The sequence below is a fragment of the Acromyrmex echinatior genome, chromosome 1, assembly GCF_024713525.1.
Source record: "Acromyrmex echinatior isolate Ae372 chromosome 1, ASM2471352v2, whole genome shotgun sequence".
Lineage (NCBI taxonomy): Eukaryota > Metazoa > Arthropoda > Insecta > Hymenoptera > Formicidae > Acromyrmex > Acromyrmex echinatior.
In genome coordinates this window covers 2766592-2785086 of record NC_141852.1, presented here as the reverse complement: position 1 = coordinate 2785086, position 18495 = coordinate 2766592, and the positions used below count along the sequence as shown (strand labels likewise).

At 29.1% G+C, this 18495-nt stretch overlaps 1 protein-coding gene and 1 pseudogene across 1 annotated transcript in view; one reads left to right on the top strand and one right to left on the bottom strand.

Annotated features, from left to right (window-relative positions):
* The window catches only part of LOC105148530 (G protein-activated inward rectifier potassium channel 3), a 155793-nt gene that overhangs the window by 60756 nt on the left and 76542 nt on the right, over positions 1–18495 (top strand). The gene's annotated exons all lie outside the window — the stretch shown is intronic.
* LOC147910822 (uncharacterized) lies at positions 1655–3975 on the bottom strand (annotated as a pseudogene).

Genomic DNA, 18495 nt, shown 5'->3' with positions numbered 1-18495 from the left:
CATCTCAAAAGAACGGGCGGGATACATTTTGCACGATGTTTTGGAGATGAAAAAGCTAACGGCACGATGGGTGCCGCGTTTGCTGACCATCAACCAAAAACAGCAGCGCATTGATGATTCAACAGTCGGTTTGGCGTTGTTGCAGCGTAATCGAGCGGACTTTTTTCGACGTTTTGTGACGATGGAAACGTGAGTCCATTACCATACGCCTGAGTCCAATAGGCAGTCTGCAGAGTGGCTGAAAAGCCACGAAAGCCGACCAAAGCGACCAAAAGACCAACGCTCGGTCGGGAAGGTTATGGCCTCCGTTTTTTGGGATGCGCATGGCGTAATCTTCATCGATTATCTGCAGAAGGGAAGAACAATTACGGGAGAGTATTATGCAGCGTTATTGGACAAACTGAACGACGAAATAAAGAAAAAACGGCCCCATATGGCGAAGAAAAAAGTTCTGTACCATCACGATAACGCACCGTCACACACGTCCTTGAAAGCAATGGTTAAATTGGACCAATTACGATTCGAATTGATTGCTCACCCACCGTATTCTCCAGACTTGGCCCCCAGCAACTATTATCTGTTTCCAAACCTCAAGCGGTGGCTCCAGGGAAAGAGATTCACATCGAATGAGGAAGTCATCGCGGAAATCGAGGCGTATTTCGAAGGCTTGGACGTTTCGTACTACAGAAAGGGCATCGAAATGTTGGAAAATCGCTATACCAAGTGTATCGCCCTCGAAGGCAACTATGTTGAGGAATAAATATAACTTTGCACAAAAAACGCTTGTTTTCATTAAAAATCCCGGGACTTTTCAGCCCATGTACTATATGTATTTAGATTTTCTAAATATATAATATTTTTAAGATATATATATATATATATATATATATATATATATATACACACATATTAACCTTGTTATTATTTCTTTGACATTTATGCCTAAATTCTAAACAAAATTATAAGATTCGTAATATATTCTCGTAAGATTTATAAGAATTTTGAAGTGTTTATACCTTTATACAATACTTTTTTACAGACAGCTTTTTATTAGCCATAAGATTTACAAGAAATCATAAATATTTACGAATCTTACGTCTTACGATACATATGCATAAAATTAGAATACTAATTATAAGTTCTTATGAGTTTTACGAAAATAAGTTAGGAGTTTTACGATTTTGCTTAAAATTGACTTATTAATTTCTTCTATGAATAAAAATTAAAAATAATTTTATTCCAAATCCATTCTTTTATAATAAAATTATTGTATAGGATTGAATTTTTAAAAAATAAATTTTTAAAAAATTGTTTTATTTAAAAATACATTGAATTGTTAGAAAATATATATATTTAATAACTATATTTAATATATAAATTTAATATATATTTAAATTGTTAGAAAATCTCACGTCTGAATCATCATGTGTAATGAGATATAAGAACTAACCTAAATTACGTATCAGAGTCATGACATATTTTTCAAAGAAAAGATAAGTTTCTTGGAACAGATGATAGAAATAACTGTGAACATCTTATTAACTTGTCATTTATGTAATAATTTCTAAACATACTTAATAATGAAATAATTTCTAAATGTTTATATACAAAATTTATATTTTGTATATAAATTTAAATTTATATTTTGTATCGTTTACTCATTATATTCATTAAAATAATGATGAAAAAATATTTTAAACATAATGACTTCTTGCACCATGAACATCTTACATCTGTAGCTAATATATTACTGCAACCTTCGATGTCACATTGAACTTTTATTGAAACTAAATTCTACTAAATTTTCAAATTCTTCTGATTTTTCGTTTGTATAACGACTTTTAAACCACGAATATTTAAATAAGTTGTGATATCGCGGAGATGACAATTGATTGTATCAGAGATTGTAATTTTATTATATTATTTTTTTCATATGTAAATTTGTATTAGTTTCCAATAGTAAAACAATATCTGAAAATCTTTTAGCAAAACTTTTCCAAATTCTAAATCTATAAATATCTAATTGTATTTTTCCTGTAGTACCTATAATCATAGTAGTAATATGTTTTTCCTGCAGATGTTAAATCTGAAATAATATTGGGACAATGTCCAGTCATGAATCGATAAGAAGAACGCTAATTAGAATCAATGTTTGGAAAATAAGTTTCTTCTAATCACATTTTAAAATGATCTGTAAGAAATATAAATGTTAAATTAATAACTATTTTACGACTGTTATGTGAGATTCTTAAATAAGATATAAAATATATCATAGAAATGACACAGAGATTATAATTTCATTATATTATTTCGTTTATGCAAATTTATATTTACTTTTTAATAATAAAACAGTATTTGAAAATCTGTTGTGAAAGGAAATTTATTTAATTGCCTGAAGTTCATTTTATCAGATTTAAATATTTTTACAATAACATTTATTGGTGTAAATATGGTTTCTTGTACTCTTGGTCCAAATATATTATACTATTAGTTTCTTTTAATATAATAAATAAAGGTGACAGCAAATTTTCATTACACGATATTGGTTGTATGAGTGTGTTGTGTGGTTGTTGATGGTATAGATTGCACAACACACTCTATTTTCTTTATTCCTTAATTAGACAATGATCTTTCAGAATGAATTTTCAATTGGAAACCACTTTGATCAGAATTAAAAATATTTTCAGATCCAAACTGTTCGACAAGTGGTTTCACTGTTTTCAGAAAATCATTAGTTGTATTTTGCAAATTAACGGATCTTCTATTGTTCTTATAGTTACAAATTTCATAATTTTTTTCGAAACAATTCGGTGAGACTTTTCTTATCTTAATACCCAACTATGAAAAGCTTTAATTATAGGATTTAAATTTCCTATTTCTTCTTGAGCTTGTAAAGCCCAAGCCCCTTTGTAAATCGATATCATGAACTATGAATCCTGATTCAATAATTGTAGTAGATTTATCATGTGTAAATTTGGAGATGTAAGATAATTTTTCTATACGATTTCTGCCTGAATGTAATTGTTCTTCCCATCGTCTTAATTGATGTTCAGATGAAACTCTTCTAAATTTATTTTGCATTGATTTTAGCGGACGATTCCTTTTGTTGTTATTTTTTTCATTAATATCCCAATTCCGCCAAAACTCAACAGCTCATCTTTTATAAGAACTATTAAAGTCTGCGTCATCATTTGAACACTGAGAGTGAGAATTTAAATTATCTTCATTCCATGCTTCTTCGTCTTCTTCAATTATTTCAGAATAATGTAGTTATAAGGCTCTTGATAATCGAGATAGATTTCTTCTGTTACTTCCAACCTATTATAGTGAAAAATGCTCCAACAATTTATTTTTGTATGTGTTCTTTTAATTCTATTTCTACTTCAGTGAGTGGTGTTTCTGTTAGATATACTGAACTTATAGATGCTAATAAAAGTCTAACAATATTAAATGGATTGATAATCATGTCTAAAAATGTTAAACTTTGTTTTGTGTTGTAATATAAAAACAATTTAACAAATTGTATAGATATAATTATGACAGAACGACTACACTGACAGAATGTAAGACTGCTACGTGAATATTCTTATATTATACTATTCATATATTATAATTATTTTGAATGTATATATGAATTTATATTATCGCACAATTATTCCTCATCATCTATTTCAAGAAACTTATCTTTTCTTTGAAAAATATATCACTACTCTGATACGTGATACATGATTTAGAAAGTTATTTTCTATATCTCATTATGACGCGATTCAGACGCGAGATTTTCTAATAATTCAAATATACTTTATATGTGTATATATATATATATATATTAGGTGTTGGAATTAATTCGTAGCGTTTTACAAGTGATGGGAAGTACTTTCATTAATGTATTTTTTAATGCTCATGTGAAATAAATAACATTCTTTCATTAAAAAACGCTACGAATTAATTCCAACACCTAATATATATATATATATTAAATATAGTTATTAAATATATATTTTAACAATAAAATGTATTTTTAAATACAACAATTTTTAATATTTATTTTTTAAAGATTCAATCTTATACAGTAACTTTATTATAAAAGAAACTTAGAGAAACCAAGGAAAAAAAGAAAGTCACAAAAATATGAAAGTACTGAAAGCGAATACTCTGAAGACTCCAATCTATTTATTAAAGAAATCGAAATTAAACGTAAATTATAGCAGTGACTCTGACCAATCATCAGATTTGAAGGATCAATCAGAGGCCAAAAAATTGCTATACAATATTAGAGACAAATTGAATTTGTTGAAAAAGAACATATCTCTTTGGATGATGAACATTCGAATTTTTCAGCCAAAAACAAAACCAAAGCATTATGTCGAAACTCGTGGTAGACATTTCAACATAATACTTTGTTTTTGTTTTTGGCTTAGAAAATCGCTGAAAAATTCAAGTGTTCGGAAATGTCCGCCATCCGAGGCTACCCGAACTTCTCTTATAAAAAATAATTATTTCACAGTTTCCTCTATATATATATATATATATATATATATATATATATATATATATATATATACATGTATATATAGAGGAAACTGTGTAATAATTATTTTATATATATATATATATATATATATATATATATATATATATTGACATGCTATTATATTCACTATGTTAAATTGCAATGTAGGCAAGGAATCATTACCGTGTTTTCGTTTAAAGTGTAAGTCTTTTTAATTTTTTGGGAATAGTTACATATTCTCGAAAATATATATAAATTTTTTGGCAATCGCTTTAATAAAACAAATTTATTGCAGCAACTCTGTATGTTAATACGAAAATGAACAGAACTGAATGATGGCAATAATGCTTCAACGTCTAAAAGTACAAGTATGTATCAAAAAATATTAGAAAATATGCAGTTGTTTATGTATTTCGTATGTAGTTCCAAAAAATAATATCCATCTTGTAAATAAGAAATCTGTCTAGTCAGTATGTATTTCTTCAAATAATATCGTGAAAACTACCGGAAATTGTTGTTGAATTGAGTTCTAAAATAGATAAATCAAATATTACTCTAGATAGAATTACTCGTAAACTGTTCTCAGAAGACAGTTATTTTGCCTGGCCAGAAAATATGCCAGAAAATATCCCCTTCCCCTTAAAAAAACTCTTGACGTATTTGATCAGATGGAAGATTTTCTTTATAAATCAGCTGCTAACTTTTCATGTATGGTGTGTATATGAATGATAAATCTGAAATTATCTATCTATATATTCGTTATACATATATCTATCTATAAATTTATATATATTTGTTATACATATATGTATATATAATACATACTCGTATCTCTATTTTTTAATTATACATAGTTAATTATTTTGCGGGTCGCATGGCAATTACCACTAACATAAATGTTGCTATTCACTCTATTTTATCCAAGATTATTTCGAATAATCTTGCTCGATGCATTAGCTGGAAAGGAACTGAGGATACCAACATTTCTTTTGAGCCTACTCATTTATGTCAAGTTATAGAATTAAGTAAAAATTGACATATAAATTATTATATGTTATAGCGATAAGATAAAAATTTTTCTATTACAAAATAAATTTACATCCTTTCAGGCGCTGTATTAAAAAAATTTGGAGAAACTAAGTTACCAGAAGTAATGAAATTTTTAAAGAGATGATTAAACACATCTGCTTAAAGATCTCAGTAGAAGTATGATTTATTTACAAGACTGTTCTTTGATATTATTTTTATTTCCTTTATATTAAATTTTTCCACTTGTCCTAAATTAAACTAGACCATCTATTAAAAGCTTATTTAATCCTTATTATTAAAGTTTATTATTAAAGTTGAAGTGAAGTAATTATAATTATAATTTTTTTAATTTTTTTGGATTGTAATCAGATAAAGTTATTTCAAAGAGTATGTTTACCTATTAATATTCCTTATTGTTTATGCAGATTTTATTAAAAATTATTTTGTGGTCTAGGTGTGATGCTTATATTTATATGTAACATTATGCATTTACTCATAGTATACATGCATGATTATTTTTATACGAAAAATCGTCATAAAATTTTAAAAATGTATTGAAGGTTAATTACATCTATAATTCAAATTTAGGCTACAATCAGAAACCTTTTTAACATTTTCTATTATAATAATTCTACATTTTCAACTACAATGAGATAATAACTTTATATACGATAAACAATATCTTTGATATAAAAATCTAACATTTTATAGACTTTATATTTTTTATAATTATTAATGTTTTGTTTTCTCATGACATATAAATGTATTTAATTATAAAATTTAATTATAAAATTTCTTTGTTGTATAAAATATTTCATTAAATAATAATTTTCTTTATATTTTGTGTATAATTATTATTTAAAACAAATATTCCTAGTAAATACAATGTTACATGTAACATGAAATGTCAACAAAACAAAGATGTTATATTACAGTTACCTTGTTTTGCTGATATTTCATGCATGTTACATGTAACATTGTGTTTACTGATGGATTTCCTTTTCATCTTTTTGGAGATTTCTAAAAATTTTTTTATTGGAGGTCATTGTGTTACCAAAATGACATCATTAATCAGTTAAATATTTGATGTCATTATCAAAATGTTATTAAAATGATGTCAAAATGACATAATCAGTCAAATTTTTCGATCAAAAGGCGTCAAGCGTGACATGTTCAACGTGATTCAAAGTTTACGTCAATTTGATGTCATTGTGATAATTGTATGTTATTTGGATTTGTTTGTAATGCAGTTTTGTCGTGTATAACTTACAAAATATTTAAATCTTTCGTTTACACTATTTGTATATTGACACAAATCGAAATATATGTGCTCGACACATTGTTTGAGTTCAAGCATAAAAAGTATAATCGACGGTTTAATGTATGAACACTTGTCACATAATGATAATTTCACATTGTCCATATTACGTACTTTAACGAGTTCAATCAAAATAAATCCCGAATTAATGATGATGATGATGGGTCAGTGAACTGCACCAAATCAGCTCGTTTTTCGATGAATGTCCATGTAGTATGAAGCAGAACAATGCGATTATCTCGGATATCGCAATTTCTATGATACGAAAAGACGCGCTGTAATGAAAGAAAAAACAAATGAAAAAGCATATATATATATATATATATATACAGAGAAGAAATCTTCACAAACAAATATAATTGAAATATTTACTTGCTCGACTCATGTTGAACGTATGAATCTACAGCGCTGGAGATCACTGCAAAACGAATCTGTCTGAGCGACTGATGCAGTATCGTTGCTTCAATCTCTATTTAAATCTTATCCCCTCCAACAATTTTTTGTAACAAAAGATTTTTAGAGACATTCGATAATGACATTAATGTAATCTGACACCTCAAATTGCAATGTCAGCAAATTTGCAAGTTTCAATATGACGTTGTCAGCGTAATATAAGAAATTTTTTTCAAGGATATTTAACATGTTTCGCAATGACAATAATTAATGTAATATGATACAAATGCGACGTTGCCAAATAATAATAATACAATACATATAATGTGATATTGAGATACGACGTTGTCAAATAGTGCAATATCTGTTAATATACAGCTGCCTTGTTAGCGTAATTTTCAAGATATTTTAAATAAATATTTTATAAAAGACATATAAGAATAAAAAAATATTGATAATTGAAGGTGTTACATTAATAAAGTACAATAAGATTTAATTAAAATTTTTAATTAAAATGAATACATATATAAACATTACATGTTTCGGTTCCTTATTAAGCCCTTTTCAGATGATCCTTAAACATTTAGCAGTTCCTTAAGTGTATCCATTGCTTCATCGAAAGTTTAGTGTGATAAAATATTGAATGTTCGATGAGTGCGTTCCAAGAAAACGAAATATTCTTCTCAATTGATTTGCAAATCGAATGTTTGAACTTTCTAAATATTGCATATGTTACAATATGATATTATTTGTAATATATATAGAGGGAAACTCATTTTAAATTTATCTCTCTTTACACATTCACCTCTCTTTACACATACACACGAACACCTTAAATATGATGGACAAAAATTTAAACAATTAGAAACGTAGATAATATTTAGTCAAATATATATAAAAATTTGTAGAATAAATTATGAGTATTAAAAAACGAAACATTAAGAGTGAAATAAAATTATTCAGTTTAAAAATTAAAAATTAGAAATTGTAAAAAACTGACATTATAAAAAACTGATCCAAGATATGTTATCAATATGACTTCTCAACATTTATTGATTTGAATTTTCGATAGATTAATGTGTCACCATGTGTCACCACACACAAAGTCAAACTTTGTTTATAATAAACATATATGCCTTATTAAGATCTTCCGTATCGGTTTGAAAATTTAGACTATTGACTTGTTTTTTAATGTTTATCATTTCCGAGATCAGTCGTTTATTGTAACATGATTCTTCGTCTTAAACTTTGATGTTATCCATTATCGTGTTGCGTCTGCAACCTATGTTCAGTTATCACAGAACGGGTAGTCGTGTTCCAATTAATATGCTTGCGATATTCTGCAATTCTTGTTTTTAATTGTCTATCCGTTTGTCCAACATAAGAAGCATTACATTCTATGCAACCGATTTTGTAGACAACGTTACATTTTGATTGTATACGACGATTTTTTTGAACTTTAATATACTTGTTTAATTTGTTAGTACTGTGAAAAAAAACTTTAATATTCTTACTCAATTTGTTTAAATTTATCTATAATATATGAAGCCAGGAATAAAAAGCATCATAAATCTTCATTATTCGGTTCTTTATTTTGCTCATCTTTATTTTGTGTTTTAAGTTTCTTTCTTTTAATACTCTCAATTCTGTTATTAATAGTATCAAAAATGAACTTAAGTGGGTAATCATTATGTAACATAGTGTTGATTATGAATGTAATGTTCTCCAAATGAAATTTTTTGTTAGAAAGTAATAAGGCTCTGTCAACTAAATTGAAAATTATACCTCTTTTCTGAGAATGGGATGATTTGAAAAGAAGTTAATGAATCTACTCGAAAAAGTTGATTTTTGGTACCAATCAAAACTTACTTGTTCATCTTTGATCATTATTTTGACCACGAGAGTTAAGAGAGTTTTCTCCAATTTCTAAAGTAAATTAGAGTCGAGGATAAATTGAAACGATCAACAAAAAAATTTATCATTTTAGACGTAACCGCGATACATAGATCATCTACAATACCGGATCATCTACATATTTATAGTAAAAAAGAACTTGACTACTAAACAAACTTAGAATTATTTTTTCTAATTTTTGCATAATTAAAAGAGTATCAGCAATAATAGGAGAAAGTGGAGAATCCATGGGTGTGCCGTAATTCTGTTTGTATATTATTTTGTAGAAAATAAAATAAGTTGAACCCAAAACCAACTGTATTAACTTCAAAAGTTCCGCTTTAGGTAAAATACATTTTCTTGAAATGTGATTCCAATTATCATTAATACAATCCATTGATATATTTGTAAAGAGTGAAATTACATCTAAAGATATTAATTTATAAATCTTTGCTAATATTAATACCCTTTAAGTTATCAACTAATTGAAAACTATTACTGATATAACTCTCTGTTTTAGGTATAGATTCTATTAAGACATAATATAAAAAAGGCGTTAAATTATGCAATGGATTGCCAATTGATGAAATTATAAGTCTATAATGGACAATTTTGTTTGTGAATTTTTGGTAGCGTATGTGCTAATGGCAATGTTCTATCACTACAATGAAGATATTGAGATGCATCAATATAATTTAAATCCATTTGACAAGTATGTCTTTCGAGTGATGTTATCAGTTTTTTGTAAGGATCTCTTTTAATTATTTTATAGGTATCTTTAAGCATCTGTTATTCTTCATTTCTGTTACTCTTCCTGTAGAAATCTCTATCCAACATTATTGTAACATCACCCTTATTTGCATGAGTAAATATGATATTCGGATGCAATTCGGGAACTTTTTTGTAATTATTTCTAAATTTGATAATTTATGGTCAATAGAAATAGAATAAAGAGAGAGGAAAAAACTATGTTATTAGTATGGGAATTGAGTAATTAATTATATCTATTTTTTTTATAATAGGAAGTTTTCGAGTGCTATGTTCAATGTTCTTAATACAATCGACAATAATGTTTCTCTTATTTCTGTTAGGAAGAGCAAAGTTATCACCTAATTGTAAAAGACATTGAATAAGGAATGAGAACAAAGATTAATAAACCAACTTTCTCTGACAGAAGAGAATTAGAGAAATGAAGACCAGAAAAAGAATAAGTTGATACAGTTTTAGGAATATAAGGAATATTGTTGTTTAGCGATTCAGAACAAATGGATGCCACGGGAAAGTTTTGAGAGGTGTGTTTAATCGTGGAAGCAAAATTATAATTATAATTGGAGTTAATTTATTGTATCAATCTCATGTTGTGAAAAATATGTGTGTGAATTATTAATAAGGACAATCAGTACTTTTATAAGTTATATGTTTTTAATTACCTGTTTTCTCTGTTTATTTAGTAACCAATTGAACTGAGATGTAAGTCTTTCTTTTTTTTTAACAAAAAATGAAAAAAACATAATTTTTCTTGTGTGTTTAAAAACTCATCACAGCTATTAATAGGTAAATAATAAGATAATGTGCTTGCCAAGTAAAGAACTTTTTTCTGTGATTTTTTGTTTTTCCTATGTGTGTCATTAAGTTCATTTTGTAATATTCTTCGAATAAATACTTCCTTACAGTTCTGAAATTTGCGAGTAGAATTATGGTGATGGAATTTAATTTTAAAATTTATCAACCTATCTAAGTGTCGTGGTATATGATCTTATAATACAATCTTTTAAAAATCTAATGTGTAAGGTATTTTTTAAATTAAGCCTACGAAATTTTATCCATGATTTGAGTAATCTACTTGTACGATTATCAAAGTTTACCCGAATAAAATCAAAATATGATATACTTGTATAGTACGTATAATTACAGTCAACGTAAAAATTAAATTATAATAAACAGATCAACAGGACTCTTAAATTACATAATTTAAATAAATATTATAAATAATATACACATAAAAGTAAAAAAATATTGATAACTTCAATGTTGTCTTTGAGCAAATTTTCGGGTGTCAGGGTTACAGTATCGGAAATTGCTATACAATCCGGTTCTAGGTGAAGTATAAAATTTTGATGGATTCGCGCGTGACGTATTTTGTCAGAATAATGTTTATGTATAAGTTCTTCCCTTGACGCAATTCCAATCCAGTCTTGATTCGTATGAAATTGTATCCAGAGCGCATTTTGTATCTGCATACCAGCTTGATCAAAAAGTTTCCGGAAGAGACCACCAGGTGATGCTCTGAGTCAGCTGATTTGAGTTCTTTTTTTTGGCTAGGTTGCCACATCTATCATTGACATTTCCATCAAATTTTATCGCCATAGCTTGACATTTGTAAAAATTACGCCGTCTTGAGTACATCTACCTCTGCGCGTGTTTTCGATTTTTTACAGTTTTAAAAATGGAGTTGAATTTGCAACAATGAGTTTGCAACAACGATTACCATCCAACAGCCATCGAATTCACTCGATATGGCTCCCTGCGATTTTTTTCTGTTCGATCGAGTCAAAAAACCTGCGAGGAACGCGTTTTAACAGCCGAAAGGAGGTAATGGAAAAATCGAAGACGGCTCTGATGGCTATACCAATAATAGAGTTCCAGAAATGTTTCGAGAGCTGGATCAAGCGCTGGCATAAGTGCGTTGCAGTCGCTGGAGAGTACTTTGAAGGGAACAATATCACTTTTGATGAATAAACTTGTATTTTGAATTTTCTGAATGAATTCCGGAAACTTTTTGATCAAGCTAGTACATTTAATTGTGCATTTTTCGGTATCACGCTTTGTAATTATTTATGTAAGGCAATTATCTTTTATTCCTATTTTATAGTCTGAATACGTTCGCTTTAATAACTGATATTGCTCGAGTCTTTTAGCTTTATTTAATTCTAACTCGCTAATCGGCATAAACGTAGTTCTAAAAGGGTCTAATAAAATAAGATTTTGAGTTGTATCTACAATTGATTGTCTTAACCAACCGTGTCTGGGAAGTGAGATTACTCTAATTAATTCTAAATTTTTAACTTTTATTAAAAGAATTAAAAATTGAATAAACAATCGTTTTTGTGTTAAATTGATATATCACTTATATCTATAAGAATGGTGTAATGTATTTCATCTATCGGTACAGGAAAATTGTTTATGTGTTTATGTTCTTTGAAAATGTTAAATAATTCCTTAGGCGATAAAACATATGGTTTAACAGTTCCATGTCTTTCATCAACGTTAAGTTCTTCTATTTTTCTAATATCATCCGTTATTTTTGCAATTCATTGTTCAAATTTAATAATGCCTCATCTATCTGAATAAGCTTCGTTGGCTTTAAAGAAATCTCTAATACGATTAAACTGTTCAAATTTCTTATCGTGGCTAATTTCGATAGCTTTTCCACTGCCGGTTAAGGTTTTAAGTATAATACTATAATAGTTTGATTATTACATACTGAACAATATTTTTTTGATCAGCATACAATTTATCTAATTCGTTATTGTAATAACTCGCATCCGTTCAGCTAAAGTTCCAAATAATGTTTTACTTATTTCTCCTACAAAGTCGAATAATCCGCGTTTAATTTTTGTTCTTCTTTGAAGTCCCGCTAAATGTAACATGTTGTCTAAATCGCCAGTTATTTCGATGAGTCGCTTTAATCGCCATGCAAAACGGTTTAAAGGAACAAGTCCAATTTTCTTCATTAAGCAACTTAAAAAAACATCTCTGATATAAATTCGTATACGCAACACTAAGTATAATATATCATAATTTTTCTCTAAATTCGTTAAATCATATCCTATCACTATTTTCCACTGTTCATGATATAATTTAATTTTGCTTTCAAGGTAAATGATTTCGTCGTCATTGAGTTGTATGACGGTATATTTTTCTATCCCTTTACTAAGGTGATCCTGGAGAATCAACAGAAAAAAGAATAAATTTCAAGTTCATCTTGTTCACCTGTAATAAAAGGCTTAATGTTACTCCTGTGATACTGTTTAATCTGTATTTTCGCGAACATGATAAGTTATGAATTTGTCATGTCGAACCAAAGGAAATGGACTCTTCCACTGAGGTTCGAATGACTTAGCATTGAAGTACTTCACGAGTACCAGATCATTATTTTCTATGAATGATTGTTTTCTATTTCTTGGAGTATAGGATTTAATAGGGAGGTTGGAGTCTTGATAATCGCGTATGTTTTTACGTGCTTCTTCCAATTTATTTTCATGCTGTATATGCAGTTCGTCTATTTGCTTTTGGAAAGATAATCTATCATCTTCTTCACTGAAGATGTGATTAGGTTCTCTGCCAAATTGTAACTCATAGGGTATGCATCCTGTGTATTTACCATACAATTACATGTAAGCATTGCCTGGAGCAGTATCATGTCTCATTGCTCTTGTTCTTTCATATAATGCCTTATATATTCTGTAAAATATATGTGATCTTTCGTTTTTCCTGTTTTTTAATTGTGGATGATAAACTGACATAAGCGTATGTTTGGCATGTAATTGAGCGCAAAGTGTTTTGAATTTATTCGAAGTGAATTCCAGAGCGTTGTCTGGTAGGAATTCTTTGGGTTTACCAAAATATCTAGTCAAGAATACCAGAATGCTCTAATAATTGATGCGGTAGATTTATTTATAATGAGTTCTGTTAATATGTATCGTGTAAGATAATCTTGTATAAACCATAATATAACGATTTCCCCTATTTGTCAACTCAAATGGTCCCATGATATTTATAGATATCTTTTCATTAGGGGGATCTCCGGAGAGGAATATATATAAAGTTTTTGGGTCCTTTCCTGTTCCTTTCGCCACATTCTATGATTTTTGGCATGCCAATGAACTCTCCGTTGTCTCCTATATTAACGAACACAATTCTACAAGACTTAGAACAAGAAATTATTACCGCTAATAATATTATTTCGTCTTTTTATTTCCGTTATGTGGATAACATTGTGTTAGCGGTGCATAAAGACAAGGTTGAGGGGGTTCTGGAATTGTTTAATTCATATCATGAAAGAGAGCTTAGATTCACTGTTGACTTTGGCGATGAAAACGGCATAAATTTTTCAGACGTAAAATTAATGAGACAAGAAGGAAGAATCATCTTCGATATTTACAAAAAACCTACTAATTCTGGGAGATATTTAAATTATTTTTCGAATCATTCGTTAGTATATAAAAGAGTAATCATCAGGCATTAGATAGAATTTTGCTTTTATCCCATCCAAAATTTCAAGAAAAAAACATCTCTGATTTAATTCACACTCTTTTAATGAATGGTTATCCTCTTAAATTCATATTATTAACAATAAAAAATAGAATAAAAACCTTGGAAAGTAGAACTAATTTAGATCAAAATCGTGAGGACAATAATAACGAAAGTGACTCTAATTCTAATTCAAAGAAAAAGTTTTTCACAATACCATATTTAAGCAAAATATTAAAAAAATTTAAAAAACTTTCACATATTTATGGCTTTAATATCGCTTATAAATCTATGAATAAAATGAATATATTTATAAAAAACTGGAAAAGATTCTTTGCTTAAAGAGGACCATCGTGTAGTAGTCTACAAAATAAATTGTTTAAATTGTGAATCTTCTTATGTTGGCCAAACAAAAAGGAAATTAAAAACTTGGATAAAAGAACATAAGGCTGACATAAGAAGACCACTTCTGAGATGTTCTGAGTGGTTTCACGTCACCAGTTGAATGAGATGCATGAATTGGATTGGGACATAAGAATTTTAGACACAGAACAATCATTAATGAAAAGAAGAATTTCTGAAATGATATACATTAAAGGCCAAATAAGTGGTATCAATAAGCAAAGTGACACTGAAGGTTTGTCTGATGTTTATCTGCCTCTTCTTCTAAAAAAGATCTCTGTCACACTTAATAAATAATTCTAGAATTTTCTAAACTTTTGACTTATACATATAAATAGTGGCAACATATATGATATGATAAATAATAACACACAATGTCACGACAAATTTCCATCTGTGGAAAGGATGTACTTGAGATTCATCATTATTTTTTTGCTGTAAAACAGGTAATGATTCTATTTTTACACATTTCGATTAGAAGATATTAATGATACATTAATTTGTTAAATTGTAATCTGGAAATTCTCGTTCTACACTTTTCGTGATATGATAATTGGCGGTGTAACATTATTGTATGAAGCACCTTCACATATGACAGAACACATTTATATATAATTATATCATACGACGTTTGAATTTAATGTCAACTATTATATATGTAACTCTGCGTTTTAAGAATATTATAAATTTACTGAGGATGGCCAGATTGTGGCCGAAACGTCTAAAGTTTTTATTAATGTAATGATAATTAAATATCACAAACTATAACTTGTGCGATGGTTTTTTATGCTCTTCTCTTCGTACATTTTGAATTATAAAAAACCACGTTCGTTTTTATGATGTATTATTATTATTATTATTAGTTATTAATTAATTATTAAATTATTAAAATTATTATATTGTTTATAATGTACTCTACTGACATCATATTTTGTGAATTTCGCGCAACATGTAACATTCAAATTTATGGTATACATTTGTATGTATGTAGACATTTAACAAATCTTATTCGATTATATTCATTGTACGTGAGAGGGATTCGTATCTTGAACTTGATTGCGTATTCTTAAACTCAAAAAAAAGTGTCGCAACTTCATTGCGCATAATGGCGATAGCAATACTGAAAACAACCAATCAAATTTTGACTTCAATTCACTTTCCTACTGCGCATCCTCGGGAATAGTATTCCTAAGATGGTATTCACAGTCAGATCTTATATTCAAGATCGTCTAAAGTTCAGTCTTAAGAAGTCACGAATCAATCAGAAAGTCGTATTAGCGTCTTAAGACATTACTTAAGATAGTTATGGCGGCCACGTAATATGTTTGAGTAACAGGAGTACAGGTTGATGTACCAGACACAATTCGTAAATATAAAAATCGAGTGTATGGCAATCGTCCACGATCCAATTGCGCACAAGCCAATCACAGCGCTAAAAAAAATAACCCTAAACTCCCTCTACAGAAGTCATTGTGATTGGCAGTGCGCAATTGCATCACTCCCATAAAAATCTATTTATTATTACGGAATATAAAAGATTGCTTCAATAAGGTCACGAGCCAGTAAGTGAACTCTGTCAACATGGCCGACGTAAATTTTTTGAAACAGTGCTGCCAATAGGCACTATATTACTCCCCTCGGAGTAACATGGCTGACAAGAAAGTGTTTTAAACTATGTTGTGCTGGATGAATTGACACCTGCGTTTCCTGAGGCTTATTATTGATATGAGGTTATTTCATCATATCATAGGTTATTTTATTTATATTATAGTCTGATAGGAAAACTGGCTTTAATCGGTCAGAGATTAGTTTTCTTTCTGTTGATCTTTATGGTGTATAATCTGTCTGTAATTTTATTGTATTTACTACCTCAAACGGATTATATGGTTGCTGCAATGATTTTCGTACAGTATCGTCTTGTAGAAATGCGTGGGTACACATGTTCAAATCCTTATGTATAAACAGAGTTTGTTTTGATGTGCTGTAGGTGTAGCGCGTAAACGCCTTATTCGTTCTCATAGCTTGCTAACAAACGATGTGATATCAGTGAATGTGTCACCGTTATCAAAAAACTCAGCTGGTAGCTTTAGTACGGTGCCAAACATTATCTCCGTTGCGGAACACTCAGTTCCTGTTTGTAACATGCTCTCAGTCCGAGAAGTACACCAAGTAGATATTCTGTCCATTTGTCTCCCTAGCCATGAGTCATCGCGCCTTTGAACGCACGGTGCTAATGTTCGATCATGTCGTTGGAAGCGAGGTGGTACAATGAAGTGCGTATTTGCATCTAAGGTGTTTCGTTAAGGTAATAAATAGCTCCGATTCGAATTGCCTGCCTTGGTCGATAATGATGCTGTTCGTTTCATTCCTGGAGTTTCATACCTGGTTATCCACATTATCGGCTGTAATGTCTGTGGAATGGCTTCGAGCCAACGTGAAAATCTGTCGATTACCATGAAGTAATATTTATAGTCTCGGGATAATGCATGGTGGAAGGAATTAACATAGTGTGCTCAGTTTGGGCAAACCACGCTCCTTTTGCGAGTCGAAATATCATTCGTCCAGATCCAGACTTGCCAACTGCAAAGAAATAAATGATGTTGCTACAACTGATCTCTATGCATCTTTGTCAGATCCCGTTATGTGTCCTTTTCTCTCTTCGTTTTGAAGCAACATCAACTATCAGGCAAGTGTCAAACGTGATTTTAAGAGTTCATTAGAATACATATTACGACATTATTTGAAATAGATTCCTATTGGAATTATTCAATTATTTCTTAGATTTCTAGTGTTTTCTAGAAAAAACAGAATAATTCCATAAGTGCCCTGAGGATTCCGCCGAGCTATACGTTGATATAAATATTGTTGGTATAAATTGTATTTATTTATTTATTTATATTTATATATTGATTTATTCATTTATCCAGGAAAAAATATTTTATTGGGTCATCTAAAAAGTATCCGCGGTTTTTTGTCACTAGATGTGTGTTCATGGTCACATATTTATCTAGTGACAAAGTCTGCGACAAAGTCAAAGACCGCGGATACTTTTTAGATGACCTAATATATATAATTGTATATATATATATATATTGACATCACAATATAATTATATTGTATATAAAATATGTTCATGTATGTATAATACAATTATAGAAAATTATACAAATCTTACAATATGTTTACTTTATATATTAAAAAATTCTGAATTTTTATAATTTCTGTATCATTTTATAACTGTTCAGAAAATATCTCAAATTTTTTTATACAAATTTTATGTAAAATATTTCAGAATTCATATATATATGAAAATTCTATAAAACAGTATAGATTTTTTGAGTACAATATATATTTCTATTTATATTTATATTTATATTTCTGAAATATTTTTCAATTCTTATTATAGCCTCTATTCACTCCAATGAATGAATTAAAGTGAGTAGGAGCTAGAATAGGACATGCATGAGACATTGGTAGTAGTAAATAGTATATGATAAAAAGAGACCGAATCTAAATGATGTGCGTGTGACGAAGACAACAACTAAGGTTGGCTAAATTGAATCTATGAATGATTACTGTGTAAGCGAAAGAGCAGAGAATTAGAGAGACGCTTGCAAACTGAGCACACCTGAACATACATGTAATCCTTCCACCATGGGATAATGGTAATGGACCGATTATGTTTATATGCACG